At 40.2% G+C, this 6,957-nt stretch overlaps 1 non-coding gene across 1 annotated transcript; it reads right to left on the bottom strand.

The window, feature by feature from the left end:
* Nucleotides 1-6,057: 6,057 nt before the first annotated feature.
* On the bottom strand, nucleotides 6,058-6,130 carry TRNAV-CAC (transfer RNA valine (anticodon CAC)). Its single transcript has one exon. It is a non-coding gene; the product is annotated as a tRNA-Val (tRNA).
* Nucleotides 6,131-6,957: the final 827 nt, after the last annotated feature.

Below are 6,957 nucleotides of genomic sequence, written 5' to 3'. Positions count from 1 at the left end.
GACCACACAGGGTTTGGGCCAAGGTGGAGGACCCACACGAGGTTGAGAAAGCAGAAGCAGCGGATGAACTTGTACATACAGAGGAAGGATTGACACACAAGTCGTGGGGACGGCAAGACTTGTACAGCAAACCCTTCTCCATCTCTCACCATAGTTACCCAGTGCCCAGTCAGCAACATGTAACTCCCCTGTCCATGCTTACTGGTCCAAGTATCTGTGGTGAAATGCACCCTGTCACACACAGAGTTTCTCAAGGAATCGGTGAGGTTGTGTGCGACCTACTGTGGTAGCGCGGGCACGCCTTTCTTGGAGAAGGAGTGACGACTGGCCATCGGCTCTTGGGGCACTGCAATGGGCATAAGGTCTCGAAAATCCTCGGTCTCCAAAGGGTGTAAAGGCAGCCTTTCTGTTGCCAACAAGTTGCAGATGATGAAACTCAACCTCTTAGGCATGTCATGCCCTTCGAAAATCTTGTAAAACACAGCGAGGGGACTCCAACCACAGTCTCCCTCGTTTCCACTAATTGGGCCACAGACACCCCACTTGACTGGCATCACTTGATCCCCCTTTTCAAAATGAAAACGATGCTTTGCATGAAGCACTCTCAAAAATACGCGTGCCTTTCCCGTCCCCTGGCTGAATCAGGGGAAGAAAAGTCCTCTGAGAGCCATGACTTGTTCATCTTGGTTCTTTTACAAACACAGCGAGGGGACTCCAACCACAGTCTCCCTCATTGCCACTAATTGGGCCACACACACCCCACTTGACTGGCATCAGTTGACCCCCTTTTGAAAAAGAAAAAGATGCTTTGCATGAAGCACTCTCAAAAATACGTGTGCCTTTCCCATCCCCTGGATAACCCAGGGGAAGAAAAGTCCTCTGAGAACCATGACTTGTTCATCTTGGTTCTTTTAGAAACACAGCGAGGGGACTCCAACCACAGTCTCCCTCGTTGCCACTAATTGGGCCACACACAACCCACTTGACTGGCATCAGTTGACCCCCTTTTGAAAAAGAAAAAGATGCTATGCATGAAGCACTCTCAAAAATACGCGTGCCTTTCCCATTCCCTGGCTGACCCAGGGGAAGAAAAGTCCTCTGAGAGCCAAAACTTGTTCATCTTGGTTCTTTTAGAAACACAGCGAGGGGACTCCAACCACAGTCTTGCTCGTTGCCACTAATTGGGCCACACACACCCCACTTGACTGGCATCAGTTGACCCCCCTTTTGAAAAAGAAAAAGATGCTTTGCATGAAGCACTCTCAAAAATACGCGTGCCTTTCCCATCCCCTGGCTAACCCAGGGGAAGAAAAGTCCTCTGAGAGCCATGACTTGTTCATCTTGGTTCTTTTAGAAACACAGCGAGGGGACTCCAACCACAGTCTCCCTCGTTGCGACTAATTGGGCCACACACACCCCACTTGACTGGCATCAGTTGACCCCCCTTTTGAAAAAGAAAAAGATGCTTTGCATGAAGCACTCTCAAAAATACGCGTGCCTTTCCCGTCCCCTGGCTGACCCAAGGGGAAGAAAAGTCCTCTGAGAGCCATGACTTGTTCATCTTGGTTCTTTTAGAAACACAGCGAGGGGACTCCAACCACAGTCTCCCTCGTTGCCACTAATTGGGCCACACACACCCCACTTGACTGGCATCAGTTGACCCCCCCTTTTGAAAAAGAAAAAGATGCTTTGCATGAAGCACTCTCAAAAATACGCGTGCCTTTCCCATCCCCTGGCTGACTCAGGGGAAGAAAAGTCCTCTGAGAGCCATGACTTGTTCATCTTGGTTCTTTTAGAAACACAGCGAGGGGACTCCAACCACAGTCTCCCTCGTTGCCACTAATTGGGCCACACACACCCCACTTGACTGGCATCAGTTGACCCCCTTGTGAAAAAGAAAAAGATGCTTTGCATGAAGCACTCTCAAAAAAAAGCGTGCCTTTCCCGTCCCTTGGGTGACCCAGGGGAAGAAAAGTCCTCTGAGAGCCTTGTCCACATTGTCAGTGGACAGACACGTGTGCTTATCTACCAGCAGACCCCCAACAGCACTGAAGACAGGTTCCGAGAGAACGCTGGCTGCAGGACACGACAAGATCCCCAAGGCGTACGTGGCAATCTCAGGCAATTTATCCAGATTGGAAGCCTAAAATGAGCAGGGCTCAAGTTGCACAGTAATGGCATCGATGTTTCCTTGCATATACTCATATATCTGTGTGTCCTCCTCTTTTTCCTTGTCCAGCACTTTTGTTTTCGCATGAGTATATGTCCTTGTCACTTTCCCATGTGTTTGGGATGTGTTGTGCGTTGTTTGTCACCTTTTGGACACCATTGAGGGTGTTTTCTATGTGTTTTTATGTGTTTGTGAATGCCTGCCATTGTTTCCTATGCAGTTCGAGTTCGGTTCGTTGAACGTTCGACGAACCGAACTCGAACGGGAGCTCATCTCTAGTTTTGACCGCCAGGGTAAAAAAAAAAAATAATTCGTAGTACTGTTGGTGATGGAAGACAAAACACCCCGTTATTCGTGAACAAAGCCAAGAACTTTTTATATTGCTGGTTGATAGAGTATTACTTCAACACCAAGAACAGATAGGTTTCACTGGGGATTGAATCAGGACCTTCTGCATGTAAAGCACACATGATAACCACTACACTATGAAACCTGACAAAAAAATTATAGAGTATTGGCTATCGGAGCAAAATTGTGACTGACAGGGCCTTTTTATTGCTGAAGGAAAGTATTTTTGGTAATGAAACATTTACAATTTTTATTACATATTTTACCACTTTTATTCCTACAAAGGGATATTGCTTAAATTGAAGTTTACACTGAATGTGTTACTTTTTTCTACATAGTTTAGTCGTTTGCTTTTGTATTTATGGGAACTATATATTTTAAAACAAACAGGTTTTTTTATAATATGGGATTATGTTTTCTGCTAAAATGTTCAATAAAAAAGAAACCCAAAATCGTAGTTCTCCTTGTGATAGAAGCCAAAATGTATTGTCATTTGGCAACGAAACCAAGAATTTCATACTTTACAGGTTGATAGGAAATTACTTCAACACCGAAAACAGATTGGTTTAACTGGGTATTGAATCCAGAACGTTCTGCATATGAAGCAGACTTGATGACCACCACACTTTAAAACCTGTGAAATCCTGCAAAGTAATGGCAATTAGAGACGAGTTTTGACTGCCAGGAAAAAAAAAAAATTCGTAGTTCTGTTGGTTATGGAAGCTAAAACATCCCGTCATTCGGCAACAAAGCCAAGAACTTCATGTATTGTAGTTGGATAGGGTATTATTTCAACACCAAGAACAGACCAGTTTTACTGGGGATTAAACCCAGGACTTTCTGCATGTTGAGCAGATGTGATGACCACTACACTATGAATCCTAATGAAAAGTTACTGTGTGTTGGCTAGCAGAGCAGAATTGTGACTGACGGGGCCTTTTTATTGCTGAAGGAAAGTATTTTTGGTAATGAAACATTTACAATTTTTATTACATATTTTACCAGTTTTATTCCTACAAAGGGATATTGCTTAAATTGAAGTTTACATTGAATGTGTTACTTTTTTCTACACAGTTTAGTCGTTTGCTTTTGTATTTATGGGAACTATATATTTTAAAACAAACAGGATTTTTATAATATGGGATTATGTTTTCTGCTAAAATGGTCAATAAAAAAGAAAGCCAAAATCGTAGTTCTTTGTGATGGAAGCCAAAATGTATTGTCATTTGGCAACGAAATCAAGAATTTCATACTTTACAGGTTGATAGGAAATTACTCCAACACCGAAAACAGATTGGTTTAACTGGGTATTGAATCCAGAACGTTCTGCACATGAAGCAGACTTAATGACCACCACACTTTAAAACCTGTGAAATCCTGCAAAGTAATGGCAATTAGAGACGAGTTTTGACCACCAGGGAAAAAAAAAAAAAATTCGTAGTTCTATTGGTGATGGAAGCCAAAACATCCCGTCATTCGGCAACAATGCCAAGAACTTCTTATATTGCAGTTGCATAGGGTATTATTTCAACACCAAGAACAGATTGGTTTCACTGGGGATTGAACCAAGAACCTTCTGCGTGTTAAGCAGACGTGATGACCACTACACTATGAAACCTGTGAAATCCTGCAAAGCAATGGCAATTGGAGACGATTTTGACCGCCAGGAAAAAAAAAAAAATATCAAAGTTCTGTTGGAAGCCAAAACATCCTGTTATTCGACAACAAAGCCAAGAACTTCATATATTGTAGTTGGATAGTGTATTATTTCAACACCAAGAACAGATTAGTTTTACTGGGGATTAAACCCAGGACCTTCTGCGTGTTAAGCAGACGTGATGACCACTACACTATGAAACCTGATGAAAAGTTACTGTGTATTGGCTAGCAGAGCAGAATTGTGACTGACGGGGCCTTTTTATTGCTGAAGGAAAGTATTTTTGGTAATGAAACATTTACAATTTTTATTACATATTTTACCAGTTTTATTCCTACAAAGGGATATTGCTTAAATTGAAGTTTACATTGAATGTGTTACTTTTTTCTACACAGTTTAATCGTTTGCTTTTGTATTTATGGGAACTATAAATTTTGAAACAAACAGGATTGTTATAATATGGGATTATGTTTCTGCTAAAATGTTCAATAAAAAAGAAACCCAAAATCGTAGTTCTCCTTGTGATAGAAGCCAAAATGTATTGTCATTTGGCAACGAAACCAAGAATTTCATACTTTACAGGTTTATAGGAAATTACTTCAACACCAAAAACAGATTGGTTTAACTGGGTATTGAATCCAGAACGCTGTGCATATGAAGCAGACTTGATGACCACCACACTTTAAAACTTGTGAAATCCTGCAAAGTAATGGCAATTAGAGACGAGTTTTGACCACCAGGGGAAAAAAAAAATAATTCGTAGTTCTGTTGGTGATGGAAGCCAAAACATCCTGTTATTCGGCAACAAAGCCAAGTACTTAATATATTGCAGGTTGATAGGATATTATTTCAACACCAAGAAGAGACTGGTTTCACTGTATTTATGGGAACTATAAATTTTGAAACAAACAGGATTGTTATAATATGGGATTATGTTTTCTGCTAAAATGTTCAATAAAAAAGAAACCCAAAATTGTAGTTCTCCTTGTGATAGAAGCCAAAATGTATTGTCATTTGGCAACGAAACCAAGAATTTCATACTTTACAGGTTGATAGGAAATTACTTCAACACCGAAAAAAGATTGGTTTCACTGGGTATTGAACCCAGAACGTTCTGCTTATGAAGCAGACTTGATGACCACCACACTTTAAAACCTGTGATTCCTGCAAAGTAATGCAATTAGAAACGAAATTTGACTGCCAGGAAAAAAAAAAAATTCGTAGTTCCTTTGGTTATGGAAGCTAAAACATCCCATCATTCGGCAACAAAGCCAAGAAATTCATGTATTGCAGTTGGATAGGGTATTATTTCAACACCAAGAAGAGACTGGTTTCACTGGGGACTGAACCCAGGACCTTCTGCGTGTTAAGCAGACGTGATGACCACTACACTATGAAACCTGTGAAATCCTGCAAAGCAATGGCAATTGGAGACGAGTTTTGACCGCCAGGGAAAAAAAAAAAAAAATTCAAAGTTCTGTTGGTGATGGAAGACAAAACATCCTGTTATTCGGCAACAAAGCCAAGAAATTAATTATATTGTAGTTGGATAGGGTATTATTTCAACACCAAGAACAGACTGGTTTTACTGGGGATTAAACCCAGGACCTTCTACGTGTTAAGCAGACATGATAACCACTACACTATGAATCCTGATGAAAAGTTACCGTGCTTTTGTATTTATGGGAACTATATATTTTTAAACAAACAGGATTTTTATATTATGGGATTATGTTTTCTGCTAAAATGGACAATAAAAAAGAAACCCAAAATAGTAGTTCTCTTTGTGATGGAAGCCAAAATGTATTGTCATTTGGCAACGAAACCAAGAATTTTATATATTACAGGTTGATAGCAAATTACTTCAACAGCGAAAACAGATTGGTTTCACTGGGGATTGAACCCAGGACCTTCTGCGTGTGAAGCAGACGTGATGACCACTACACTATGAAACCTGTGAAATCCTGCAAAGCAATGGCAATTGAAAACGAGTTTTGACCGCCAGGGGAAAAAAATTATTAGTTCTGTTGGTGATGGAAGCCAAAACATCCCATCATTCGGCAACAAAGCCAAGAACTTCACATATTGTAGTTTGATAGGGTATTATTTCAACACCAAGAACAGATTGCTTTTACTGGGGATTGAACCAGTGTTAAGCAGACGTGATGACTACTACACTATGAAACCTTCTGGAAAGTTACTGTGTATTGACAAGCAGAGCAGAATTGTAACTGATGGGGCCTTTTTATTGCTGAAGAAAAGTGTTTTTGGTAATGAAACATTTACAATTTTTATTACATATTTTACCAGTTTTATTCCTACAAAGGGATATTGCTTAAATTGAAGTTTACATTGAATGTGTTACTTTTTTCTACACAGTTTAAACGTTTGCTTTTGTATTTATGGGAACTATAAATTTTGAAACAAACAGGATTGTTATAATATGGGATTATGTTTTCTGCTAAAATGTTCAATAAAAAAGAAACCCAAAATCGTAGTTCTCCTTGTGATAGAAGCCAAAATGTATTGTCATTTGGCAACGAAACCAAGAATTTCATACTTTACAGGTTGAGAGGAAATTACTTCAACACCGAAAACAGATTGGTTTCACTGGGTATTGAACCCAGAACTTTCTGCATATAAAGCAGACTTGATGACCACAACACTTTAAAACCTGTGATTCCTGCAAAGTAATGGCAATTAGAGACAAAATTTGACTGCCAGGAAAAAAAAAAAATTCGTAGTTCCGTTGGTTATGGAAGCTAAAACATCCCGTCATTCG

This window comes from Anomaloglossus baeobatrachus, chromosome 2, assembly GCF_048569485.1.
Source record: "Anomaloglossus baeobatrachus isolate aAnoBae1 chromosome 2, aAnoBae1.hap1, whole genome shotgun sequence".
Classification (NCBI taxonomy): Eukaryota; Metazoa; Chordata; class Amphibia; order Anura; family Aromobatidae; genus Anomaloglossus; species Anomaloglossus baeobatrachus.
The sequence above is the reverse complement of the archived record's forward strand: the minus strand, read 5'-3'. Positions and strand labels throughout refer to the sequence as shown.